The sequence below is a fragment of the Callithrix jacchus genome, chromosome 11, assembly GCF_049354715.1.
Source record: "Callithrix jacchus isolate 240 chromosome 11, calJac240_pri, whole genome shotgun sequence".
Lineage (NCBI taxonomy): Eukaryota > Metazoa > Chordata > Mammalia > Primates > Cebidae > Callithrix > Callithrix jacchus.
The window spans coordinates 7599706-7618310 of record NC_133512.1 but is presented as its reverse complement, the minus strand read 5'-3'; the positions used below and the strand labels follow the sequence as shown (position 1 = coordinate 7618310).

Below are 18605 nucleotides of genomic sequence, written 5' to 3'. Positions count from 1 at the left end.
CATAATGCCCATTTTAATGTATGTTCTATGCATTTTCTCTTGCAGTGCATTGCACAGAGTAGGTATGCAATAATTATCTGGATTGAGCTAGATGTGCATATGAGTTTACCCAGCAGAAAGGTGTGAATATTTCAATACTTTAAAAAGACTACATAGAAATTAAATACAGTAGTTGAAGATATAAAAGTGTAAGTCTTTGGACAATAACTTCTGACAGGGTTAACGATATATTCAGGTGCTCCACAGTGCTTACACGTGGGGGAGCTTTTGTCTAACACCTCTTCTCGGATGAGTAGTGAAGAATGGATTGGAGAAGAAACAGAGAAAAGAAAAACAGTTGCTTATCTTTGGGGAATTGTAAAGTGCCAATGAAAGAGAACAACAGCAATGTGACACTGGAGGAGGGCATCTGCAATGATTAATTTTTTTTGTTTGTTTTTGAGACAAAGTCTTGCTCTGTCGTGCACGCTGGAGTGCAGTGGCACAATCTCGGCTCACTACAACCGCCGCCTCCCAGGTTCAAGCAATTCTCCTGCCTCAGCCTCCCGAGTAGCTGGGATTACAGGTGCACAACACCACACCTAGCTAATTTTTTTGTATTTTTAGTAGAGATGGGGTTTCACCATGTTGGCCAGGCTGGTCTTGAACTCCTGAGCTCGAGTGATCCACCCATCTGGGTCTCCCAAAGTACTTGGAATAAAAGGGGTGAGCCACTGCGCCCAGCCTGCAATAGTTAATTTTTTTATGTCAACTTGGCTAGATTAGGGGACACCCAGATAGCTGGTAAGCATTATTTCCGGGGATGTCTGAGAGTGTTTCCAGAAGAGATGGCATTTGGATTTTGGATCAGTGAACTGAATAAGAAAGATCCATCCTCATCCAATGTGGGTGGGCACCATCCAATTGGTGGGGGCCTGAATAGAACAAAAGGACAGAGGAAAGGCAAACTTGCTCTCTCTTCTGGAGCTGGAACACCCTTCTCTTGCCCGTGGACATCAGAACTTCAGGTTCTCTGGCCTTTGGACTCTGGAATTTGCACATGCAGATGCCCAGTTCTTAGGCCTTCAGCCTCAGACCAAGAGTGACACCAGTAGCTTCCCTGGTTCTCCTGCTTGCAGATGGCCCTTAATGGGACTTCTCAGCCTCCATAATCACATTTATTAGGGAGCTTGGCTCCCTAAATCCACCCATATATGTCTATCTCTCTATGTATCCTATTGGTTCTGCGTCTCTGAAAAACCTGACTAATACTCTATCTAAATTCCTTGGCAGTCCCCAATGATGTCTAGAAATTTGGCAAAATCTATGAAACTTGAGGACTGCAATTCGACACTGTATCCTCAGTCCTGTCAACTAGATATTTAATAATTACTGAATTCAGGAGTGAATATGAATGCTTTTTTAAAATTGCTAATAATTAATGAGTACTATGAGCAATATACTATGTTTTGTGCTTACTGTATACTATTCCTTTAATCTCCATAACAGCACCCTAAGAAGAATATAATATAGTTATTCACATTTTAAAGATGAAGAAACTAAAGCTCAGATAAGTTACATGAATTGCTGAAGCTGGAAAAAATAAAATCCCCACAGCCTGCTTCAGACCCCTGCTCCTCGGCCTGCAGTATGGCTTCCGGAATGAATGGCTAGCATCCCGAATTTTTATCTGCTATATTAAGCATCTTACTCCAAGAAGAAATTTTGGCTGCTAACCATCCAGCATTCATTTTTACTGTTTTATTATAGGCCCCAGAAGAAATAACAGTTAACCATTTGGGGACCCCTCAAAACTTTGTCAGTTTAATCATCCTTTCCTTGGGGTTGCGCTACTGTCCAATGAGCGTGCCGTGAGGGCAGTACAGCTAACGCCTAAGCAACACACTCGCATCAACCAACCGTGAAGCTTTGCTTCACGTTGGTGCAATTTTTGGAAAACATGAAAACTAAAAACAAAAACAAAAACAAAAAAAACAACTTTGCCAGTTTACTGAAGTTGCGCCTCCAACAATTTGTTGCCTGTTGAAAGAGCCCATGTTAACCCGACTTGATTCTCTGCCATCGTGCGTGATTCCAGCTGTGGGACAGCATCGCTGCAGTCATCCAAACCATCAGCCAAAGGGGTTTCTTTAAAACATGCAATGCATGCAACAAAAGGGCAAAACCTTAATACGGTTTTATTTGCCAAGTAAATGTAGCTGTAAATTAATTCCTTACATCACTGTCCATTAATATTTAATATATTTATATGAAGGATGCCACTTCACAATTCCCCATACACTCAGCATTTAATAATCTAGAAACAGCTTATCTTCTTTAACTCACGGAGACTGGATTTGCAATAACTAGTAACGTTAAATGTATTTTTAAAAAATCAATAATAAATAAATGCATAAGCACTTCCCTCTAGAATGCTTCTGATGTTATTTACAAAATTAAAAAAAAAGATGACAGATCCACAAGGGACTTTATAACCATTTCATTACCACCTCCCTAATTGTGTATGGTAGAACTGAGTAATCTGTTTATTGAAATTGAAATCTTTGCAACGGATCCTCCCCACAGACATTAACAATAAGCATCTCGTGCAATAACATAGTACTTAATGTAATATTAACATTATATGCACCAGGCCTTAACCGCTCGCTGGTTCCCCCATCGGAATTGAACACTTTAACACTCTGTGCTCTGCCTCCGTATTCAATTCCATATCTAATTTACAGACTGTAAAACACAATATTCACAGATTACAATAAATACAAAGAAGTTCTAAGGACATATCTGGTGTTACTAGGAAAAGAGAGACTATTTTGTTTGCAGTAGAAACAAAAGAAAACTCCCCTTAAAGTTTTGAACAGGAAGAAAACCATTCTGTTCAGTACTGCCAGGCCAAGTGACGCAAAAGCATTACTTTGACATTAGGTGAAGGTATTTGCATGTAAATGGTGCATGACTGAAATCTAGATATCTCTCCCCAGCTTGCTTTTCCTGAAGAGGCAAGCAGGGAAGGGAAGAGCAATAAATGAGGGGTTGGGAACACTGGTTTTCATCTTGAATCTTCCTGAATGATCTTGCATGCTTTTGAGTCATTTAACTTCTCTATACCTTAGATTTTGTATCTTCAAACAAACAAGATGAACGACTGGCTAGAAGATTCCTTCCAGCCATAAAACTCAAAAAATCTGGAAGGAAATCCTCCATGTATTAAAGTTAGTTTGCAAACCCCACTCTGAGATTTTTTTTGTTACCCTTTAAGCAGTATCTCTTAAATTTCAGGCTTTCTCAGTAACAGAGCAATTAAAATAGCATTCATTTCATGCTGTATAGTTTCCTAAACTCTTTTTATATATTATCTCAATTAATATAAAGCACAGTACTGGACATAAACTATATAGCTGAGATAAAGACTAGCGAGAGGGTTAAAAGGGAAAAAACACGTGAAATTGCAAAATATCTATGGAATAATGGAAAAGCCTCAGAAGTCACTGAACACTTGTCCAATTCTTTCATGATCATTCAGCTAACTTAAATGATCTAATAGTGCTCTATAGTTAAGATGGCCTTTTGCAAAATACATGTTTACTATCATACTATAATCTACTAATCTTAGACACAGCATAAACATTCCCTCATTATTTGTGTTACATGCCTGTGTTAGACAAGAAACTCAGAATCTGGATTTTACTTGGTCATTTGAAGAGAGATGTAGTCCTTTTCCGAGGTCATTGTCTCTATCAGCCAAAATGTGTATTTAATATGTATTTTTTGAAACTAATATTTAATATGAAAAATAATACGATCCATCAAATTCAGGATAGGTGTTAGATTTTGGGAGTAGGAAGGGGAATTTTATCAAGAAGGAATCCTCAGGGGTTTCAATAATAGTATTATATTATTTAATATGGGTGACTGATTGAATAGCATTTGCCATATGGTTATTTACACATTTTATATAAAAACATATAGGTAAAATTTTCATACTAAAATATAGTAGGTAAACTTTTTAAATAAATTTCTCTCTTTCAAGTCTATCTTCCTTTCAGAAAACTTAGGGGACAAAAATTAAGACCACTGAATTATAATGTAAATGATAAAATTGGGTGTCTGCCCTTTATTTACACATCCTCTCATACAACATGTATCAGAGTAAAACCTTTCAATACACAGGAAACCAGTTTAAGACAAATATTACAGGATACATTTGACATAGATACACTAGCAAAGTTTTTCAAAGGTATTTGCAACTTCAGAGCTTACAATTTGCAAGTTCAGTTTTTCTAAATGGAAATTATACTTTTCCAGAATGGTCTTCAACAAATCATTCTCTTACTCTCCTCCTTCTTTTCCCAAAAATAAAACCACTTTTCACTATTTTTATGTAACTTTGGAAAGCAAGGCATCCTGGCTATAGTGAAAAAGATTTTTAATAACCTTTCCATCTCACCCTCTTCATCTCTTTCCTCTCATATAAGGTTGTTCCATCTCACTACTAAGAAAAAAAAAATTTAGAACTGAACTCCTCCCAGCCCCCCACAAAAAATCAGTAATAGCAAGAGAAATATTGGTTTGGAATTATCTTTCTTTTTAAAAGTTGATCAGTTCCTTTCAGAACTCCAAATGCTTTATCTTTAATCTGATCTTGTTTTTCCTGCTTGAGTATGAGATTGCTTTATCACTCATTCTACCACACTGGCTGTTGAGGAAAGTCACTATACTGCTTTCACGTTCAGTGTGGTTCTTTTCCAGATGAGAGGGGAGAACCTGTCTGTGTCCTGGGATCATTTTATCACACAGCCCCCTTGCACAATTTCCAACTGTCCTACAACCTGAAAGCATGGATCAGCACATAGTATCAGGTGAACAGCACATGTTGAACTATTTTACTATTTCTGTGCCATGAGATTACTATAGAAATACAGCCATCTTCTTCATTTTGCTGGAGTTCTCCCTAGATTCACAGTAAACAAAGGGAAAGGTTACTATGCCTGGAGCCAGGGCAATCATCAGTACATTCATTGCAGTAGCAGTATTCTCTTCCCCAGTCGTCATCCTCTTTTCAACTTGTCTATGAGGTTCCACCCTCACCCACAGAGCCTATATACAAAAGAGTAGCATGAATTCATGCTTCATTCAGGGTTATCAATCCCAGAAAGTGGTTCTACCTGTGGTTGCAATTTCTAATCCAATTAATTTCAATAAAATGGATCAACTGTTAGCAATATGGGAAGTACTATAGAGAAGACCAAGGCATAAACCTTGCCTTTAAGGATGTTAGATGTGAATGAACTCAGACATAATGTTCAGACACATGAGCACATAACAGTAACAGTGCTGTTAAGTGAGCAGTTACTGTGCTAGCAAAGAGTTATATGTATGTTTGCTCATTTAATTCCACAAATGTCCTATACAGGCATTATTATTCCGGGACCAAGAGAGCTTATATACCGAGGTCCAAAAGCAAAGTCGAAGCAGGAAGCACACTCATGTCTACCTTACTCCAAAGCCCATGCTGTAACTACCGTCTTCCATGCCCAGCTCAGCTACTTAGCCAAGGAGACAGACAACAGGGTATGGGAATGACCAGGGAAAGTAGGAAACACAATCCTTTTAACTTGATTTTAAATGACTTCACCAGATTAATGTTTGTACTTTGAAATGTTTGACTAATGAACCTACGACGAATGTATGCTATTCATTGTGTTCATAACAGTATTTCTCAAAATCTAAACCATCTTTTATTTTTAAAGCTAATTACCACTATGAACAGCGAGATTTCAAACAGATAGTATTGATGTTTATGTGTTCCTACCACTTACTTGTGAACATTATAGGTGGCAGAGTATATTGAATTAGCTGTCATCCCTCCTTATACCAGTGGCAAGGGTACCCATCTGATCTCTCACCCTCCCAGCAACCTGGCTGTTTTTGCAAGTGCGCCCCCTTAACCCCAAGGCTGCTCATGGTACTGCACTCTTTTGCCTGGAGGTTAAGGGACTCAACTACAGTACTGATTTTTACATTCCCATTCTTTAGAATAACAAGCATCATACAGAGATGAAGGGAAACAACTGAACAAGTAGCACCACATCTTTATCTGGGCTATTGGAATAAAAAAGAAAGCAGCTTAATCAGTGTATCTGTTCATTTCTTTTAATTAATTGTTAACTACAGTACTAGTATGAGGATACCGATTTCATTTCACTGATTCACCCTGAAATAAAAATGCATGAAAACCCTTCTGCTGACATCTAGAATCTCGGGATATAAATGCAGATGTTTTGAAATGACTCCCTATTTTTTTCATGCTCTTGACTCCATTTTGCCCCAAAAGGGTGGGACGCAATCATACCGTGTAGCAAAATCAGAGAAGCCACCATGTCTAAGATCCCGGGTTTGTGTAGGAAGATGCAAGGTGTGTCGCATCAGTCCCAGCTTGGTGTCACGAACAAATGCCACATCAGTTCAAATACAGATCAATCTATTATTTTAAAGCAATAGAAACTGCCATCATTGGTGTTGAATGCTCAGTATTGCTCTGCAATCCTCCAACCTTCATAATAATATATATATGAAATCTTTTCTCCATCAACATTATATTGGCTGCTAGTGTTGACACTAAGTCTCCCCAAACCACCTTTGTCCCATGCACATCCCTCAGAAACCATTTCTTATTGGCTAAAAGCAGATAAACCTGCCAAAAGCCAGTGCTTATTTCTCTCCCAAGAGACCTCACTTGAGTAAGCGTAAGCGAGCATAACTCTGTGTGTTTTCTTACCCAAAGTGACAGGCAGCCTGGGAACAGAAGATCTCTGTTTCTTAACTCAGCACCCTGGATTTGGGTGATTTAACTATATATAAAGGCAGCACTAGGTTGATTTGAAAGATACATTTTATCAAGTTGTCAGCTTTCCAGGGCCAACTGTTTCAAAATCACTTATAAGTAAACTAGAAAATGATTTGGATTGCAGGAAATTTAAACCTTACTTTCCCAGAATGTTGCAGCAAATAGCTGAAAAATAGACATAGAATCAAACTCTGAAATTAAAGTGTCCTGAGTGTGTCTCGCTGGTGGTGAGAGGCTGCACGGTCTAATGGATGGAGAGCTGGATGCCGAGTCAGGGGACCTAGGAAGTGATTTCCACTCTGGCAGCAAATCACTGAGTGACCTTGGGAAGCTCAGCCCACCCACCCACAGGGAGAAGACCAGACTTCTTGGGCTTCACCCCCCACTGCTTTGCCCATTTGCCACCTTTTGGGGGGCTCTGCCAACAGGTATGGGAAACCTCTTAATATAGGGACAAGGAAGGAGAGGCTTGGACCAGGTAGGGAACTTCAGTACCAGCCTTCCTTTGCATCTCTCTTCAGTGGCCAGGAGGAGAGGCAGGAACCTCTGGGGACACAAATGTCCTTATGCTTTTTTCAGCCTAGTAAAATAAGTAACAGCCACAGCCAGTTCCTAAAGACCAGCTGGGGGTCACTTACCCACCCACAGCCTGGAACATAATTTCACCTCTTGTTTGACTTCTCAGGAACTCTTGGAGGAGGATTAATCAGATATTGACTGTTGAGGATTTTTTTCAGGACCCTGAGCATCTCAATTATAAGAATCTTCATGATACTTTTGGGCTACAGTTTCAGACAAAGCCCTGCCCAACTAAAACTCTCAGTTCACTGCATTTTCTAACATTACATGAGTATACAAACATAACTATGCAGTGTGAACGATGTCCTTGGTCGGCAGATCACCTTTTTCTCTCTCTTGAGCCCTCTTGGCTACAGAAGGAAGATAAGGCACCCTGATGTTACTCTCATCCTGATAATCTTACCACTCACAAGGCACAAGGAGAAAAAATACAGACATCTTGTTACTATCTTTCAAAAGGGTTACCAGTGGTCCCCTTCCTCCTTATTTTTTCCTGACTCTAGTCCTCTGCTGGAGTTTTGGAAGCAATTGAATTGAAAGCCTCCCTCTCCCAAGCCCTCACAGCATGTACACACAGTTAAGGGCATGGCATTATTGGCAAAAGGGCATCATTGCCCTGACATAGCATTTTAAGGAATTTAACAAATCTAATCATTTCAGAAGCCATATATTTGTTATTTGAGTTAGATAAAATGAGAAGTTACTAGGGTAGGATCAGGCATTGTCTCCTTTTTCAGAAAGTGGTCATAGATATTGTACTGCCACTGGAGAGCAGATGATGCGTCATAGAACTCTCTGCACGACAAACTATGTGAAGCTCAATTTATCTACTTCAGGAGGACCAAGAGCTACATCAGCTCAACAGGGATTTGAACTTGTGGTCTCAGGGACTTCTGGACTAATGAAGCTGATGGTGAGATGACTAAGTCATCACCACTAGCTAATGGGCCCCCAGAGAGGATACATGTGATCAGAATGATTTATTGATCAATGCTGACCTCTAAAACTACTTTAGGACAGGCATTGGAAACATAAAACCACTTTTACTGTTCAGTGGCTCAGGCTGCTGTTACTTCGGCTTTGTAAAATGCCGTGTGGGACTGGGATCAATCATTGCTAGACCTTGCAGTTTGCTGACCTCCATCAGGAATAGAACTCTCTAGAAGCAGCAGAAAACCCATGTTTAATAGAAAAGAAGGCAATGCCACTTCAGTAGTGCATTTGGAATCATGATGAAAACTTGGAGGGCAGAAGTCCCTACCCCCCATAGGATAAAAGAGTTCTATGAAAAAAAAAGTGGAAAAAGTCAATTCCACATAGTCGACAAAGAATAAATTGTATTATCAGAAGAATTTTTTTCTGAATGAGGAATCTTTCTTCAGTTCTATAAATAACTTAATATAAAGGTGCTCAACATCACTAATCATCAGGGAAATGCAAATGAATACCGCTATGAGATATCAGCTCATACTCATAAGGATAGCCATTGTCAAAAAGTCACAAGATAACAAATGTTGGCGACACTGTGGAGAAAAGAGAACACAGGACACTGTTGATAGAAATGTAGATTGAGCTGGGTGCAGTGGCTCATGCCTCTAATCTCAGCACTTTAGGGGACTGAGGCAGGCAGATCACCTAAGGTCAGGAGTTCAAGACCAGCCTGGCCAACATGGCAAAACCCCATCTCTAATAAAAATACAAAAATCAGCTGGGCATGGTGGCACCCACCTGTAATCCCAGCTACTCAGGAGGCTGAGGCAGAAGAATCACTTAAACCTGGGAGGGAGAGTTGCAGTGAGCTGATATCCTGCCACCATACTTCAGCCTGGGAAACAGAGTGATACCCTGTCTTAAAAAAAAAAAAAAAGAAAAAAAGAAAGAAATGTAGATTGGTACAGCTGTTATACAAAACAGTGTGGAAGTTCCTAAAGAAAATAAAAATAGAACTATCATATGACCCAGCAATTCTTCTTCTGGATGTTTACCCAAAGGAGATGAAATCACCGCCTTGTAAAGATATCTGCACTCCTATGTTCATTGCAGCATTATTCACAATAGCCAATAGGTGAAAACAATCTAGATGCCATACACACACACACACACACACACACACACACAGACACACACAGACACACACACAAACACATACAGACACACAGACACACATACACAGAAACACACACACACAGACACACACAGACACACACACAGACATACACAGACACACATACACACACAGACACACACATACAGACACACACACACAGACACACACACACAGAAACATACACACAGAGGCACACACACACAAAGACACACACACAGACACAGACATACACACAGACACACACACATACACACACAGACACACACATACAGACACACACACAGACACACACACAGAAACACACACACAGACACACACACACACACAGAGGCACACACACACACAAAGACACACACACAGACAGACACACACACAGACACAGACACACACACAGACACACACATAGACACACACACAGACACACACACAGACACACACATACAGACACACACACAGCCACACACACACAGAAACACACACACACAGACACACACACAGAGGCACACACACACAAAGACACACACACAGACACAGACACACACAGACACACACACAGACACACACACACAAAGACACACACACACACACAATTACTCAGCCTTAAAAAAGGAAATCTTGCCATTTGCTACAAAATGGATAAAACTGAAAGGCATTATGCTAAGCAAAATAGGCCAGAAACAGAAAAGTTTTGCTTGATCTCACTTATATGGAGAATATTTTGCTTGATCTCACTTATTTTATATATATATGAGCCCTTTATATATGTAAGGGCTCAAATACACAGAGAATGAAACAGTGGTTACCAGCAGCAGGAGGTAGGGGGAAAGGAAATGGGGAGATATGGTTCAAAGGATACAAAACAGCAAATATGTAGGATGAACAAGTTCAGAGACTTAACGTACAACGTGAGGACTAAATTTAATAAAATTGTCCTGTATTAAAAATGTTGGTTAAATAAATAGATCTTAGCTGATCTTATCACAAAGAATAGTAATTATGTGAGATGATAGATACGTTAATCTGCTCCACTACAGCAGCCATTTCACTGTCTTTATGTATCTTTATGTATCCCATAACATCATGTGAACTTCAATTATACACATTAAAATTTATTTTCAAAATTAAATAAATAAAACCACTGGATATCTGTGCTTAAAAAAAGTATTTTGATGAGATTTTGCCATAATATTCCCTGCAATTAAGTACATGGCTGGATATAGACTGAACCTCTGCATAGGCTAATTAACGGAGCTTCCATAATCAACAATAGATCACATCTATTGTCCCATCACCACCATGCCCACCCTCTAAAAGTAGTGCATCCTTATTCAGCCTTCAGGGAAAGCTAATCATATGCCTCCTCTCTCCTTTGAAGTAAATTAGATCATCATTTCCAGTGCTCTCCCTTCCATAACACGTAACACAGCATATACATGTGGTTATGTGATAAGCATTTGTTTCTCCCTTAGACTACAGGCTCCATGAAAGAGAACTGCTTGGCTTATCCCTGAAGCCTTAGTGCTCAGCTCAATTCTGTGCACATAGCAGGCACTCAGTAGATATTTGTTTAAAAAGTGAGTGCATTTTTCTCTTTGTTATTTCCTCCTCTAAATATTTTAAGTTGCAGTTTTCCTTGTGTGATTTCTGTGAAGGTAAGCTTCCTCATGCCCTTTCTGGATCCAGGATGAGAAAAGCAAATACATAAAAATGAATAGAGGGTGGGTTATGTTATCCTTTTTCTCTCCTAAAGAAAACATGAAACAATAAGAATTATCCACAACCTCACACCCTTAAAACTATACAAAGCAACTTCTGAGAAAGCGGTGAGGAGTGTGGGGTACCAACCTTTCCACTGGCAGTTCCTTCCCTGCAAATTGCCTAAGGAAACTCAAAATATCCCAGACCCAATACCTAATTGCAAAGGGTGAGAATATTTCAGAACAAATAAAAGCACTTGGAAAACCTTTTTAGAGTCATCCCACTTATGTCAGGACCTGTTAAAACCATTGCCAGTTAGAAGTAAGAAGGTTAAAATGCTGCACAGTTTATGCTACACATTTGCAAATAGGCTCAACAAATGTGCCAAGGAGTTACTTCTCTCTGCTCAGGCAGGCTTTATTTGATTACTTATAATAAATGGCATACACTGGTCAAAACTGTGTGATCTGGTTCTGTCTCTCATAAATGTCATATGCCCACAAATTCCAAGTATGTTCTAAAATGGTGTAGTTGTTCTCAGAGTAGTTTTTTTGTGAGCATGCTATCTTGTCTCACTGCAGAGTTCTCAATGAACACATTAATTCCCAACTTATGGAGGAAATAAATGTTTTGTTTTGATGTTTAGTGAATTTTTATAAAAAGACATTAGAGGTACTCTATAATAGAGTGGCAAAAAATAGTTTACTTTTTTCTTTTCCCTTGAAATGGCAGATTTAAATGGAGAGAGAAGTCTTAAGAAGGAGCCCTAAGAAACTGGCATGGAATATCCACTCTAAGTGACCAAATGTGCTGCTATGTGAAGGAATGAAAGCCTTCATTGCAGAAACCATCGATGTCTTGCCTATAAGTTGTAAATTCTGCATGAGTCAATAATAGCCTAGGCCACTTAAATTCCAATGGAGAAAGGAGGCTACCATAGACCAAAGACTCCTCCAGAAGGAGCAAGGAGGACCCTTCAAACCTTCAGAGCTGTGTTCCTGCAATAACACCTTGGAAGAAGAATATACCCTTGGGCAATTGTAAAGGATTTGCTATAATAATTATACTAAATGACATTTTTGTCTGAGATCATTCATGTGAAAAGTAAGCACTTAGAAAGATAGTTGATGATTCCCATGGAGGTATTAGAAAGCAGTAAACACCATTCAACCCATAAGAGAAACTCACAAAGGTGTTGCCGGATGATAGATAAATTATGGGTACTTATTCACACCCCAAATGTCACCTGAACTTACAGGTCGTTCTTGAAGGAGTAACTCCCCAAATAAACTAGTTATTTACTTACAGGGACAATTAGGGGATGGATAGAGAATGAAAATGGTGACTGAATAAACCTAAAAGAAACGGATAGAATCTATAGCATACTGAAAGGCCATCAACAATTAAGATACAGCTCCAAAGAAATTACAATGCATGTAATAGGAAATAGGACATTCTCTTGAAATTATTAGATTTACCCACATTTCTTCAGAACCAATTATGCACTATGAGAAACTTTTTAAAGTAACAGACTCTTCCAGTTCAACATGGTTTTATTTCCTATACATGAGGGTAAGATCCAGATACTTCTTATCATAAGTGAGCTTTTAAAATATTATTTATCTTGTGACTTTATTCGGTAGCAAGGAGAATACAGTAGTTTTCTTTCTAAAAGGCAAATTCTTGAAAGGCAAAGCCCAAGTTGTGGTCAATTTTGTGTTCTCAGTGCCTGATACCTCGTAGGTACTTTATAAATATTTTAAGAAGAAAGGAAAGAGAGAAGGAGGGGAGGGAGGAGGAGAAATAAGAAGGAAGACCTATTTTGATGGTATGTGCTGTTTGGCTTGTGGTGGTGATCCTCCTCTTTAGACTTCCTAAATACGTCAGCCTCTTTTGCCCCCTTGTCCATAGTTCCTCGATTCAGCTTTTGAAATCTTTTCAAGATTTCTCAGGAATTAAGTTTCTTCAATAATTGATGTGATTCAGTAATCCTTCTACAAAGAATAAAATAATAAATGTTTAAACTTTTCAATCTGTCTAGATCCTCCATAAAGTTCCTCCTTTTACCCTCACCCCAGCCCATTTCTCTTATTTTAGCAATTATCTGGGTGCTTGCAATGAGACCAAACTTGCCCTAGGTTGGTCCCGGAGGTTCAAAGGCTAATACAAAAACCTCACCCTGGGCGTCTTCAGCTCCCTCACTCCTTAAGTGGCTCTTATTTCCCAAATGCCCATCTCTGGTCAGTCAAGCCATCTTGCTTATAAAGCAGACACCGTTTGGGTAAATATTGCTATTTCTTTCACATAGACAGCTATTTAACATGTTTAGAATTCTCTATCACCTTTGACGTTTCTAATGAGCAAGGAGCTTCCCAGACATCTTCACTGATCAACCAGACCTGGCTTCAGGCAATCTCTTCTGCATGGTCCTTCAGCGGTTCTCAGGAAGCTCTAATCAACATTTCATATCCTTAATTATGCCAAATCCTATGAAGGTGAGTTCTGTATACAGAACTTGGTCTCTCACCTTGCCCACAAAGAGAATGGTGCTTAACACACTGAGGTGATCATTTTATTCTATCAGTTCACTAGATCCTTTGGCAGCTTCTTCTGATGCTAAACTTGATCACTATGAGGACCAACTAGGAGACCACCAAACGCAAGATAACTTCCTAAAGTGGAGTTCTCTTGTAATAATATCCTCATTGCATGTACCCCTCTATGCCACAGCTACTTCTGATATTAAGACTATTCAGGGCCGGCCGCGGTGGCTCACGCCTGTAATCCCAGCACTTTGGGAGGCTGAGGCGGGTGGATCACGAGGTCAAGAGATCGAGACCATCCTGGTCAACATGGTGAAACCCTGTCTCTACTAAAAATACAAAAAATTAGCTGGGCATGGTGGCGCGTGCCTGTAATCCCAGCTACTCAGGAGGCTGAGGCAGGAGAATTGCCTGAACCCAGGAGGCAGAGGTTGCGGTGAGCCAAGATCGCACCATTTATTCAGAAAAAACAATCCACTAAAATATAAATAAAGGCAGGGGTTTATACCCATTTGGTTCCATGCTGTATCCCCAGCATCTAGAACAGAGGTGACACATACAACAATTGCATAAAAATCTGCTTAATTAGCAAATTATTGCTTGATTTAACTGTTAAATAAATGTATGTACGATTTTATAGATCCATATACATTTATATGTTTTCTAATATTTCAATACACACAAATTTATTAGCTCAGGGGAATGAATTAGAGGAAAGGAGGTGTAAGGGTGCTATATTTTTTTTCTTTTATACTGTATTAAAGCAAAAGAGAGACTCAAATAAGGAGGAATTTAACAAAGACAAAGTTATTTCAGGGCTGGGACTCAACATATTTCTGAAAGCCAAGAGAACTTACAATTCAACAACAAAAAATTACCAATAAGGAAAGAAAATCAAAGGCATATGAAGTTTCATGGAAAACCTAATTTCATTGTGTGCTGAACTTTATTAGGTAATATTTTTATTTGTTTCCAAAAAGCAGTTCTTACCTTTCTTTTCTTTTTTGTTGGTTACCAGAGTGAATTCTTTCTCTCAATTTCTTTAATACAGATTTGTAGCTAAATGCACAGGGACATCTACAAGCTTGTAAACGATTTTCAGCAGTTCATTACCCATCTCTCCTGCCCTACTGAAATTATAAACACGATGGTACAACAAATCACATGAACATTCTCTTCTACAGGGTCACGGTACAATGTTCTGAGAACAATGAGCAGACCAACAGCCAAGAGATTCTTGCAAAGGCAGAGTTGTAGGTACCAGCCACAAGCCAGGCCTCTACGCTGCAGCATGCACTCTTCACGAAAGAGTTAAAGAGGTAAGCCATATATTAGAAGACATTTTAGAGTTTTATTAGAAGAGCAAGGCTTGGTTTGGTATGCCAATATTTTTAATAGTTTTTTCTGTCTTACTTTGTGGTATTCCCAAAGTTTCATCTGTAAACATCTTTAACAATACAAATATTCATTACGATTATAATTGATAGTTTATTTTGAGACTGAGAAAGAACATTTAAGACCACGATATTTCATTTTTTACTTGCAGTATTAAGATATACACTTTTGGAACCATTATGGATGTTAAGGACAAATATTAAGGGCAGAAGTGGAAAGCACTAAAATCCTGTGGAATGGTGTTGAAGACATACAACGAATGCAATAGACTTTAGTAAAATGAGGCCACTGATATCTTGAAAAATAAATATATCTCAGAGCTTTAGGCTTTGCCCTCTCCATGTTTCCTCATCCTACATCCCAAACTGAGTAGGCTCAGATGTCTGGGCGTGAGCTGGGATTTGGAGAACTCCAAAGAACAAGGTAACTTTGCCCACAGAGGGCAGGAAAATCCATTTTCCCCAAACTCACTCCAACCGCTTCCTGATACCTGAAATCCCAACCAAGATGCTTTCTTAAGACTTTGTTACTCATTCAATCAGAAATATTCCTGAGAAAGGTGAGATTTTGCATTGATGATCAGTCAGCTTTTATATGCTCTCACTCTTTTCCAAACAAAAGGAAGAGAACACGAGAACAGATGCACCTCTTGCACAAACACAACCCCCTGAATGTTTGATACTGGGGTTTAGAAGCCGTAATGTGAGTTAAGTCAGACCACCAGGAGGCTCAGGGAGTGCTCGGAATAACTTCTGATGTTGACCGGCCACAAGCCGCAGCCTCTTCACAATCCCAGAAGGGAGTGTGGGGCCTCCTTATAGGCCTGGGGCCCCTGTGCTGTAGCGGTGCTAGCCAGACATCCTTCCTCTGCTTCTGACCCTCCAGCCCACCTTAGCAAACCCTTAAAACCCCCTGATGACTCCTCACTGCACTCAGGATATGTTCCAAATCCCTGAGCAAGGCTTAAGCAATCTTTCGAGGTCTTTCCAGCTGTATTTCCATGGCAGGCAGAATAATGTCCCACAGAGATGGCCACTTCTGAATCCTTGCAACCTCTGAACGTTATGGAGAAGAAAGGTCTTTGCAGATGTGATAAAGTTAAGACTCGTGAGATAGGGAGATTATCCTGGATTATCTAGGCAGGTCCTTCAAAGAAGGAGGCATAGGGAGATTTGACCACACACAAAGGAGGAGGAAGTAGCTCATGGAAAAAGAGACTGGGATGATGTGGCCACAAGCCAATGGATGCCAGCAGCCACCAGAAACTGAAAGAGGAATAAATTGTCCCCTGTAATCCCTAGAGAGAATCAACCCTCCTGACACCTTGATTTCTACTTCTGGCCTTGAAACTGTGAAAGAATAAATTTCTGTTATTTTCAACCACCCAGTCTGAGGTGGTCCTTAGAGAAAACCAATGCACTCCCCTATGCCCCAGCCATTTTGGAACTATTTGCAGTTACCTAAACAGATGGCACCAATTTAACCTCTACCCCTTAGCATACGCTGTTCACTTTGCCAACAGATTCCTGCCAACCTAAAATTGGGAAGTAGAGGGACATCAAAGTGGAAAATGGAAATAAACTTTAATTCTGTGCTTAGATCTTTAAAAGTAGATGTCACAGGGCACAGCTCTGATACATTTACAGGGTTCTGTGATGAACAAAGAGCTCTTTCCCATCCCATTTGATGCTTACAAGAACCCTGTGATACAGGGAGGGGAAAGTAACAAGATCACCCTTTATGTATGAAGAAACCAAGGCTCAGAGAGTGGATCTCATGGCAGCTGCTTAACGACACTTAGTCTCCCGATTGTCTCTAACATGAATTCCTGCCTTCTTCAGTGTCCTATAAAAATGGCATTGACATCTGCTTTTCAACCCTAGTCCAGATCATCTAACTACTGGTTGTTCCTGAGTCTTTCCTAGAGGCAGAACAACTGTTAAGTGCAAGCAAGACTCAAATGCCTTTCCAGGAGAATCAACCTGCAAATCAAGAAGTGACAACTCATAGACTAAGCTAAGAACGTGGGCTGCATTCCTCATGTCCATGCTGCTGGATTCAGAGGCCATGTGGAACCATTCAGATATCTGCCCTGATTCAAAGAAATCCTCTTCTGTTTGCACATTAAAGAGCTCCTGCAAAAATCCTTCCCAGCCTAGCTTCTGAAATAGACATCACATGAGAAGGAGAATCTGGCACAAATGACGGCCAGAGCTGGTTCCAACCTGCAGAACAGCATCCAGAGTTAGGATTGGAAAACAGCAAAAGCCACCAAAACCAGGAGCAATGTGGCTTTTAGCAATTTATTTAGAAAGCTAACATAAAACAAACAGCAGTTTGCTTTTCTAACAAAAGATTGGTGGTTGTTCCTATAAATAACTCAGGTAATGGCAGGCAGAACAGAAGAAATCTAAACTGGGAGTCCTAAAATCAACAGCAAACATCAGCCTATCAGCACTGAAATGATCCCCTAAGTCCAGTCTCCCTAGATGGTACCTCTCTGGGGCAAAGGCTGTTGCTCACACACAAGCAAAGTTAGACAAGTCAAACACCTTGTCTCAATAATCAAACACTAATGCCTCAATAATCTAGAAACTATTACAGTTCTATCAGTGAGCATAACATTTTAGCAACTGCTAGGGGATCAGTAAGATGGGATAGCTTACTTAACAGAACTGGCTACATAATCTGCAGTGCCTAGTGCAAAATGAAACTGCAGGGCTCCTGGTTCAAAAATTCTTAAAAAGATCAAGAGGGTGACAAAAGAGCATTCAACCACACATGGGCTCCTTCGTGCACAAGCCAAGCGGCTGCACAGGTTTCATGCCCATGAAGCTGACCTTGCAATGAACGATAGCTCTCTCTCCCAACAGGTGATAAATTATAGTTCACTAGGTTGAAGCAAAAGGAGGAGAGGGAGGGGACATGCAAATTATGACTCCATGATGTGAAAGAGAAAGATGAGGTGTGCCAATTACATTGCTGTAAATCAGAAGTCCCAGGGACAAGTTTGGTGGAAGACCATTTTTCCACAGACCCAGGGGCTGAAGGGGAAGCGGGGATGGTTTGGGGATGATTTAAGCACATTACATTTATTGTGCACTCTGTTTCTGTTATTATTACATTATAACATATAATGAGATAATCATACAACTCACCAGAATGTAGAATTAGTGGGAGCCCTGAGCTTGTTTTCCTTCAACTAGATGGTCCCATCTGGGGATGAGGGGAGACAGTGACAGATCATCAGGCATTAGATTCTCAAAAGGAATGCACAACCTAGATCCCTCCCACACACAGCTCACAATGGGGTTTGTGCTCCTATAAGAATCTAATGCTGCTGATGATCTGACAGGAGGCGGTGCTCAGGTGGTAATGTGGGTGACAAAGAGTGTCTATGAATACAGATGAAGCTTCACTTGCTTGTCTGCCTTTTATC

General features: G+C 39.9%; 1 protein-coding gene and 1 non-coding gene across 10 annotated transcripts in view; one reads left to right on the top strand and one right to left on the bottom strand.

Moving 5' to 3' along the window:
• POU6F2 (POU class 6 homeobox 2) overlaps window positions 1-18605 on the bottom strand; it is a 481859-nt gene that overhangs the window by 314393 nt on the left and 148861 nt on the right. The gene's annotated exons all lie outside the window — the stretch shown is intronic.
• On the top strand, window positions 1807-1938 carry LOC118144003 (U4atac minor spliceosomal RNA). Its single transcript, XR_004728476.2, has one exon. It is a non-coding gene; the product is annotated as a U4atac minor spliceosomal RNA (small nuclear RNA).